Here is a 9,204-nt window from a genome sequence, read left to right as displayed (position 1 = left end):
GATTATTTTTTATTAGCTTTCTTGGTTGTTCCGTAAGGTACTTTATGTTGAGCATTTTGAACTAAATTAATCATCTTGTTTGGTTATTTAGTTATTGCTCCATGAGTTTTCTTATGTTGAGCACAAATAATTGAATTGATCACTTTTTGTGTTTAATTTGATTGCGTATACCGATTAAAATAATCACGGGCTTTACTTGTGATTAATTTGATTGAGTTTTTGGATATAAAAAAATCATTCTTATGGTTTTTGGTGTCCAATAAAATCCTTCTTTTCTTTCGAAATTAAGGTCGCTCTTGTTGCTCATTCGGGAATGACATCAATTGGGGGAGAGTTCTTTTGAACTTGTGCCTAATGGTCATATCTTGAGGGGTGTGCGGCTGTGGAATTTTAGAGGGGTTATCTTGTATCTTTAAACTCCTTGATGAATGCTATTAGCTTCGGCTATATGATTGCATCTAAATAAGATGATGTGTGTTCTTTCTTTTTAGTCACGAAATGTCTCTTACGGAAATTTCATTATGATCCCGTTCTTGTACCTTTGCCAATTTTATTGACAAAAAGGGGGAGAATTAATATGTAGTTCATACTACAAATACATATGGTTTTCGGGTCATTATGTAAGGGGGAGTGGTTTCCATGTGAGATGGAGTATTGACTAAGGGGGAGTGCTACATATCACCATAGCATTATTGTTGAAGTTGTGATACAATTGAACTTTGACACTGTGTAATAATACTATGACACTGTATAACAATGATCGAGACTGATGCTTTCTCATTGTTATAGCTACGGATCTTCAACAGAAGTGATGCTAAACTTACAACCTTTGGGATCATTGGAGTACTTAAAAGTGACGAAGATTTCGAGGAATGTTGAAGATTGGACATGTGGAATAGGAGCTACTTAAGTTTCTTTATCTTTTTTGTATTCCATATGTATTGATAGTTTTATCACTAAAATTGACAAAGGGGGAGATTGTTAGAGCATTTCTCAGTCGAAATCGCATACGTTGGTATCTCAAGCATGTTTGTCAATGTTAGTGATCAAAACTATAAGTCTTGATTTCTAGTCTATTATAGATAAGTCTTGGACTAGGATAGAAAGTGTAGTTGAGCTCAAGGACTTCATGGCGATTCATCATACAAGCAGAAGAACTACTCAAGGAACCGTTGGAACTTCTCGACAAAAAGGTATGTGAAGACTTGAACTTATCTGTCACTCAAAAGTCTATCTCCTACTTCTTGAGACAAAAAGTCGTATGCTATATATATAGACTTAGATTATACACATTTGGTATTTCGAGCCGAGTATACCTCGCCTATCTATATCTCGAAATACGTGTTGGTAAGCTTTTCTCTTCGACCAAGTTTATCTTTACCTAGTTACGAAAGTCATGATATGTTTCAATCATCTTGAAGATTGCTTTGACCAGAAATGGTGTAACAACTGTATAACGTCCTCTAAGAATGTTTCAATGATTGAAATGAGAATTTAGATTACATAACCAATGATGGACATAAGCATTGTTGTGGAAACACATTTATGTATAAGTCATATTCCTTGAACCAAAGTTTGCGAACTTTGTTGATAAAGAGAGATCGGAAGAATGGCTTGTTGCCAAGTCCGCGAACTGCCGAGCTTCTCATCCCGAGAAATTTTGCTGGAGTTGACAAACTAGTTGCATGAGTACCAGTCCGCGAACCGGCGGAAGGTCTCTTGCCGAGATTTTCTGCTGGAGTTTGTAAACTCTGCCGGTTGCTTAAGTCCGCGAACCTAGTGTGCGAACTTAAGAAGGTTATATATCTGAAGATGATTTCTGAACTTAAACTTTAAAAAGACTAAGGAATGCAGTTTGCAAACCGTGGTTATAAAAGTTCATGAACCGATTCAAGTGAATCAAATCATCTTTGCTTCAATTGTGTCTTGTGTAGTTACATAATATTTCCTTGCAATTGAACAACTCTCTAACTAGTTCATTTGAGTCATTTGAACTAGTTATGGTGAAGAAGAACATGGTTGATATTAAATGCTCATATGGTTAACTATTGTTGAACCGACAATGTACACGTTTGGGTACGGTTAACAAACCTAGAAGTGTGCAGTTCATTTGTGTATAAAAAGCTAAGTTTTCGATCTAACGGTTGAGAAATATTAGCTTGAATCTAAATCAGGTTTTCATCTAACGGTGAATATTGATTGCTTTGTTACCAAGGCAAAACCCTGATTTGAAAGACTATATAAAGGAGACATCTAGTATTGTGCAAAACTAATCCCCACACCTTACGTGTGATACTAGTTTGCGTACTAGAGTCGGTTCTCCTTTAACCTTTGGTTTTCTTCTTCTAAAACCAGGTTAACGACTTAAAGACTTCATTGGTATTGTGAAGCCAGACCGATACTACTTTTATCGTAGTTGTGTGATCTGATCTTACATCTTCTATCGTACGAGTACAATCAGATTGATTGGCTTGAGATTTGATATCTCCGATAGGCAAGATATAAAAAGTAATCACAAACATCTTCGTCTCATTGTTTGTGATTTCACAACATCTTGTTTCGCTACCATACGATTAAGACTGTTGTGAGGTGATTGATTAATCTAGGTTGTTCTTCGGGAATATAAGACCGGATTATCATTTGGTACATGTTCACCTTGATTATTATCAAAAGACGGAACAAAAACTTTAGGGTTTTTCTGTGGGAGACAGATTGATCCTTTGATAGACTTGTTTGTGTGAGACAGATATGTTTATTTTCATAGCCTGCGATATTGGGTCGTAGAAACTCTTAGTTGTGGGTAAGATCAGCTAAGGGAATCAAGTGCGCAGTATCCTGCTGGGATCAGAGGCGTAGGGAGTACAACTGTACCTTGGATCAGTAGAAGACTGATTGGGGTTCAACTACAGTCCAGTCTGAAGTTAGCTTGGAGTAGGCTAGTGTCTGTAGCGGCTTAATACAATGTGTGTTCAATCTGGACTAGGTCCCGGGGTTTTTCTTCATTTGCGGTTTCCTCAGTAACAAAATTTATGGTGTCTGTGTTATTTCAATTTCCGCATTATATTATTTTATGTTTATAATTGAAATAATACAGGTTGTGCGTTAGATCAATCAATTGGAGAATCCGACCTAACTGTTGTTGATTGATATTGATTGACACTTGGATATTGGTCTTTGGTACCATCCAAGTTATTCCTTGTATTTGATTAGTACTCGCAGTTTCTGTTTGAGGAAATAAAATCAAGAGAGAGATATAAACTTGTTGATATACTTTTAATTGATTGAGTCTTGTTGATTCTCTTAAAAGTATATTCGAGTTTGTCCATACAGATTGCTAAGTGAAATATTGGGTGGTATTGTTAGACCCCCGCTTTTTCACTCTCAATATTCCGAACAGGTGCAAGTATCTAAACTCATTCTCGACATTAAATGTTGTCAAGATGAGATAAGGAAGTTAAAAACAGAAAATCAGAAACTATGACATAAACTCAATTGCTTTGAAAAACCATTACCTGGTAGAATGCATCAAAAGGCAAGAAGGCAAAGTTAAATAAATCTGTGGAGTCTAAATCCAGAAACCGGAATAATTCTGGTGTTTGTTTCCAATGCAAACAAAGAGGGCATTATCAAAGGCAATGTCCTGATACTAAATAGAGAGGGAGACTCTATAAACCCAAAATTTCAGGTTCTAAGTCTAGATCAATAATCTCTTCTAAAAGGGAGAATAAGGTTTTCGAACATCAAGATCTTACATCAAGATTAAGGGTTGAACCTAAGAGTTCAAACACAATAGCTTCTCAAATCCATAAGGATGTTGAAACCTTCAAGGGAAGAAGATTCAACAACCGAATTGGTTATCATGAATCCTTACTTGTTACCCTCAAAAAGTATATAGTAAGGATATGAATGTAAATATTTGAATAAAAATATTTCTAAAATAATTTTTCGGTTAAGAATTTAATTGAAATTATATTCTCAAAGATTTAGAGTTTTGACAGGATGTCTACCTCTAGCTGCAACTCTCGCAAAACCGAAAAAGTCTGGACCATACTGTTTCCTAACAAAAAACTTCGTCTCGAATCTTCTGATAATGATTCAGATTCATCTCCAGAGCTTCATCAAGATGTTCCTAATGAAGAAATCTCTTCTCTCAATGATAATCTTCTCAAGAATATTTCACTAAAATTAGATCTAATCTTATGTGAAGTAAGGAACATGGAAAAGGATTTGCGAATGGAAGTAAAGGAAGTCAATGAAAATGTTATTAGTCTTGAATCAAGACTAGTAATCATAGAAGATGATTGGAATCCTGTGAAATCTTCTGATCCGGCTTCAACCTTGAAGGAAACTCTAAAAGGATAAAGTTAGAGTTTCAAAAATGGGAAATAGACATCAGTTTTTGATTTCTTTCAATAAATTGTATAAGGTCTATTGTTGAATAAAACTATCTTATTTATGAATAAAGTTATTATTTTGTAATTTTTCTTGTGATAGTTTTTGATTACATAACCTGTGCTTGAATGCTTTATATTATTGTTATGTATGTTTATGATATGATTGATTTCAGTTTTCATGACCTTAATATTCGATCTCATATGTGTGAACCCTTATGGTTTGGGTGACTTTTTGATTTAGCGAGATTGAGTTCTAGCCCATGTTGGTAGGCTTTATCAAAGGATCATGAGGGGTTCCGATTGAAACAATATGTGAAAAAGCCACAATATGTTGAATCGTTTGGTTTATCATAAAATCATATGTGTTTCGGGGTTTCAACTTTTGCATTGCAATAGTTAAAACCGGTTTTCAACCTTTCTCTGGTAAAGGTTGCTCTTTGTTGTTGTTCTTTTGTTTTGCGAGAGGATGACAACATGATGATATTCTCCCCGGAAATATATGAAGAAAAGGAGAAGAGGATGCGAAATTTGAGGTAACGAATTTGTTAGTTAATCGTTTTCCTGTTTAAGAAAAGCTTTATTTTATTGCATATATTTATTGCTTTTGCTTAACAAAATTTCGGTACAATTGATGTTTTATTCCATTGCTTGTGTATGGATGTGTGTGATTCAATTGTTTCCGGTTAAGAAAAACTATTGTTATCTTGCTTTATTGTTTGGTATCAATTGTTTAGGCTTACGAAATTACGGTGAAATTGCGGTACTTTAATGTATATGTTGTTTTAATTGCTTCCAATTGAGGTAAATAATTATGCAAGTTGATTTATTTGGTTTGTATGAATTGTTTATGGCTTAACAAAAGAAAAGGTTTTCGGGATGAATTGTTTAGTCCAATTCGATTCCGGATAAGAGAAACTACGTTAATTCTGATCTTAGTTAGACTTATCAAAGTGGAGGTTTCGGTTATTCAAGTCTAATCGAATGCCTTAACAAGAAATGCTAGTTAACTAACCTAGCACTTGTCTTGTTTAAAAGTGAAAGGTCTAAGTTATTGATGGGAATAACTAGAGCCTGATGAGAAAAATAGACTTAATTCTGATCTTTATTTTGGTCTTATCGAACAAGCGATTGTATTTGTGCAATCAGTTTAACAAAGGAACAAAGGTGCTTAGTCGATTTTTTGGTTTTCTAAACTATTAGGGAAAATTGCTTCGGGCAATTGTTTCCTTGGTAACATATCAAAACAAAATTACTTTGTAGTTTCGGTTTTGATATTGGTTATCAAAAATGGTGTGTGGAACCCTCGTGCTTAACTCTTATAGGTTGCAAGTCTCTTTGTAGGATTTGTAAGATCCTTTCAGTTTGTCCTTTATTTGCTCGTACCTTTGTCATTTTGTGACAAAAAGGGGGAGAAATATATGGAGTAACCAAGTGATATTGATTTGTATTGATTTGGTATCACTAAGGAAAGGACAATGGTGCTTAAACGTTATATCTAACGAAAGAGTAAAGCATAGACTAAGGGGGAGTAACCCATCATATGATGATGGAAATAACAAAGACGTGCGGATTGAAAATATACCTATCTTACCTTTAGGGGGAGTATTATCTTTTTTATTATAATGTCAATAACGGCATTTAAAGGATCGACTGTATACATGTTATTGTGATGTTGAAACTTGGAATCAAGCGTATGAGTAATGAATTCTTGTAATTTGTTTATCCATATGATGTAAGAGTTTTATCACTAAAATTGACAAAGAGGGAGATTGTTAGAGCATAGCTCGGTTGAACCCACCAAGCGTTGGTATGTCAAGATTGGTTGTCATATTTTAGTGAACCAAAACTCATTTAAAGAGTCGCTTGATTATTTACTAGAGTCAACTTCGTATAGGTTAGCTTGAAAGTATTAGGATATGAGACATTACAAGTATTACGTGAAGACTTGAAGAATGTGAAGAAATAAGGAGCTACAACGACGACTTCATCCTTTCACTTGAGGTTAGTAATATTTGACTTGAACTGTTTCATTCCCTAACGTATCTTTCAAGTCGTGCATATTGAAAACATAACTGCGAAGCTTTGAATGATTATACTCTAGTTAGACATAGTATTAAGGAATTACAATACGAAGTATAACGTCTATCTTTTGAACTTCGTATATAAAAAATTGATATAATCGTATGAATCCTATTGTGATTATGTATGGGTATGGGTGAATATTTCGTCCTAGGAAACAATGTTTTACATTCGTTTAAAGGAAGTAAATTCATAAACTTGTTTTGTGAATTGAAAGGGAAATTTTTAGGCTTATTGGTATTGTTATTCATTGCAAATCTTTTCAATTACCAATATGTGTGTTTAGTATAACTATTTATAACTTGTTTATGTATCTTGGTAAAACTATTCACAAGGCCTGACTTTTGTATTGGTATGACTTTTATTAGTGAAAACGATCTTAAGTAATCACCTAATTAAGATGGTAAGATCGATATCTTGAATTTGGTGTGACTAAATACTAACCATTGGGTAACCGATCCTAGTAAGAGGTGTGACTAATCACAAGAGAGGGTGTAATCGATCCTTGTAAGAGGTTTAACAAGTTTTAGTAAGTTGGTGTAACCAATACAATAACTTGGTCAACCGATCACAAGTTTTACCATAAGAAGTGGTAACCGATCCTAGTACTTAGTTAGCCATTTTATGGTAACTAGTGTAACCGATCCTAGTACCCAGTTGGAGGTAGAACCGAAACTTTATGTTGAGGTAGAACCGTGAAACCCATTAATGATGATTTGATAGGATAATCAATCACATAGTTCTTGGAAGTCAGATGATCCAATTCTAAACTTGTTTAGAAGTATGGCAAATTGGTTCCAAGATTGTAAAAATGAAAAAGGTTTACAAAGTAAAGATGTCGACATACTTTGAAAATGTGCAGTAACTCTTATTTTTTATTTTTCAAAGATATTCCTTAATAGCTAAAGGAGAATCCCGGATCGAAATAAATTGAGAATCTTTTAATTAAGGTTTTTAGTTTTTATATGCTTTTAATTTCTAGCAATTAAAATGCATATCTTTAGAAAATAAAAATTAATAATGTGCATTTAATAGTTGGAGATTTTCTACTGAGATTTCGGTCAATATTTGGACAAAGCATTTCCAGGAATTATGAAAACCGATTTTGCCCTTATTACATATCTTTGAGAATATTCGGTTTTGGAAATTCCTTGGTGTCCAAACTTCATTGTCTATAAATACTGAAGTTTGCATTTCTAGCAAACTAATCCTCAGAGCCAGACCTAGTTGTGTTGTTACTGGTGGAGCCGCCTATTCGTAGAGGAAAGTACCCTAATTTAGCGAAATCTCTTACGGTCGCTCGATTTAAATACTTCTTTGGGATTGAGAAGCTCTATTAGTGCCGTTGGTGGGAAACTAGATAATTACAGTTTATTATTAATTTTCGATTGATTTGATTGACTAATGGTTGTTGATCTTTGATGGCACCTAGTGCTTGAGAATCTTCTCTTCTGATATAAGATTCACTCAAACTAGATCGAAGTTTTGACGGGGATCTTTAGACTGTTTGTAGATCTAAAGACGTCTTGTGAGAATCCATTGTTAACAGGCTCCGTTCTGTGTGTGATTGATCACAAGAGATTCAAGCTGCTTGTGTGCAGGTGTTTATTGAAGATCAAAGAAGATTTGAAGACAAAGAAGATATTTGGGTTCATAATCTTTGGTGTGCACAAAACTTGTTTCGTCTGGAAAAGGATCCAACTATAATCGGTTTATCTTTGTGATAGATTGGATTGATTAGTTGAGTAGATCGGCATCAATACTTTTCTTTGTGATTCAAAGTATTGATTGCATAATCTTAACAATTACTTTGGTAGTTGTTGAAAAGATAGATCTAAGGACCTGACAAAGGAGTTTATTGGGATAAACAGAAGAGCCTTTTGTCAAACTCATATCACGTTATTTGAAAAGAGTTGTTACCGAACAGATTTGTTGTTCCTTTACTGTTTGGAATACGAACCAAAGAAATTGTTCCAAGTGCATGACTTATTGCAAGTTGGAGGCGCAGGGATACAGACGGAACTAGGTGAACTATAGGTTTAGTTGTTTGGTCTCAACTATACGAAGTTGGTTTAGATTTTGTATAGCGGCTTAATCCTGAGAGTATTCAATTCTGGACAAGGTCCCGGGGTTTTTATGCATTTGTGGTTTCCTCGTTAACAAAATATTGTCGTGTCATTTACTTTTATTTTCCGCAAGTATAATTGTTGTTATTATAATTTAAAATAAATTACACAAACGTTAATTCCTATTTACTTGATAGCAATCCTATTGTGTTTGGTTAAGTCTGAACCTTTTATCAAGTAAACATACTTCGTTGTTGTATTGTCTCGATCTTGTATCCATAGTCAATCACACAAGTTTTCTTGTTGTCGTATCGTCTCGATATCGTATCCATAGACGATCACACGAAGTGTGAACCGATTAGTTGTATTATCTCGACTCAGTCCATAGACAATCACTTTCGGAGAAAGGACTTATAGGTGGAAAAGTTTTAGATTGAGGTATATTTGGGTACCCTCGTCTTTTCAATGGTCACACAACATGTCTGCATCACTGATAGTAGCCTCATTATCGTCTTCCAATTCAGAAATAAAATTATTACTTATACGAATTCGAATGTTGTTATGAAAGAAAGTAATATTACTTGACCCTCAACCAACCATTTATTCCTTGACTTTTGTTTCATCATCGTCGACTGTCGTAAACGAGTATTAAGAAGATCCCCCAT

This window comes from Papaver somniferum, chromosome 10 (genome assembly GCF_003573695.1).
Source record: "Papaver somniferum cultivar HN1 chromosome 10, ASM357369v1, whole genome shotgun sequence".
Taxonomy (NCBI): Eukaryota; Viridiplantae; Streptophyta; class Magnoliopsida; order Ranunculales; family Papaveraceae; genus Papaver; species Papaver somniferum.
This window is presented reverse-complemented; position numbering follows the sequence as displayed.